At 43.8% G+C, this 1,382-nt stretch overlaps 1 protein-coding gene across 1 annotated transcript in view; it reads left to right on the top strand.

The window, feature by feature from the left end:
- Nucleotides 1-1,382, top strand: part of VPS41 (vacuolar protein sorting 41 homolog (S. cerevisiae)) — a gene marked incomplete at its 3' end in the record, with an annotated part of 191,151 nt that overhangs the window by 164,156 nt on the left and 25,613 nt on the right. The gene's annotated exons all lie outside the window — the stretch shown is intronic.

Raw genomic sequence — 1,382 nt, forward strand, 5'->3', positions numbered from 1 at the left:
AAACAGGTATCATTCAGTAGATTGTAAAATATAAGACTTTCAGATTTGCTGAAAAATTAATGTATTTTTTAAATAATATTTACCTGCTGGAAGACAAGTGGAAAAATTTGACCACATAATGAATAATTCTGATATTTCATTTAAAAAAAACTTTCAATTTAGTGCGTCATATCTAATCAAAGCATTCCTATATTTGTTTAAAATATTTTTAAAATTTTTAGTATTTGTGAGCCTTTTTTTGAATGCTGTCTCGGAGTTATGAATATGCTTTAAAAAATTCCTAGTTACTCATCTTGTGAGCCCTTCCACTCCTCCTGTACCTGTTCCATGAATGCTCCTCTTCTTTGGGAGGCCCCCACCGACACTTCTCATTGGGTTATTGGGCTGCTCCTGGAGGGTTTTGTCCAGTCCTCTGGCCCTGTTTACACTGCTGCCCTCTCTACTGAGTTGTGCATTGTGGCTGTTTCTCCTTGTTGCACTGCTGATAATAACTCAAATTAATGTAAATCCGCTTCCCTCCCAGATCTGTTCCTTCTTTCAGTCTGTGTTTGTAATGCAGTGTATACCCATTCCCCCGTGCTTGACAGCTCAGCCATACTGCTCTTGACAAGGACATGTCACTCACCTCCTCATTCTCTTTCATCTCCTGTTCTGGTCAGTTTCACCATGTCAATACCAGTTGGGCCTCTTCTCCCCACTGGTACTACTGCCTTAGCTCCTGCCTGAGCCATTACAAGGGCCTTCGGATGGCTCTATGGGCAACCCTAGCCCGGAGGTAGCTGTTTAAAAAGTAAATCTGGACTCTCACTTCCCTAGTATCTGTTGCCTCCCTCCTGCCCATGGAATACATTGGAATCCCTCCCCTTCCTCTCCGCCTCACCTCCCTTCAGTGAGAGCCGTCTCGCCTCTCTGGGTCCCTCTGACCCCCCTGAGCGCAGATGTGTGCTCACAGCTCCACGCCTTTGCTCACAGTGCTCCTGCCAGGTGCCCTTCCCCTTCCAAGCCTCCTGGACCTAGGTTTGGTAGACTGTTCTCCTCTGCTGCCACAGCACTTTGTCAAACCCCCTCTTATAAAACTTACCACATGATATCACAGTTATCTGCTTAAATTTCCTGCTTATCTTCTCTCTGGGGCTGTGAGCTCCTTGGCTATGGTGACCCTAGCTCCATGTCCCCAGTACAAAGTATGGCGATTGGTGCCTAGGGCACTGTTGGTAATTGCACAGAATTTGTTAATTTGACTTTTAACACAGTGCTGAAAATATCTAAAGAGCATAACATGTATTTTTTCTAATTTAAAAAGATGATTGTGTATTGTTAAAGGCTGATATATTCCAGTTCGATGAAAGAAAGACGGGTGGATGACTCTATGACTTTCTCCC

Source organism: Galeopterus variegatus, unplaced genomic scaffold, assembly GCF_000696425.1.
Source record: "Galeopterus variegatus unplaced genomic scaffold, G_variegatus-3.0.2 Scaffold6042, whole genome shotgun sequence".
In the NCBI taxonomy this organism is placed as follows: Eukaryota; Metazoa; Chordata; class Mammalia; order Dermoptera; family Cynocephalidae; genus Galeopterus; species Galeopterus variegatus.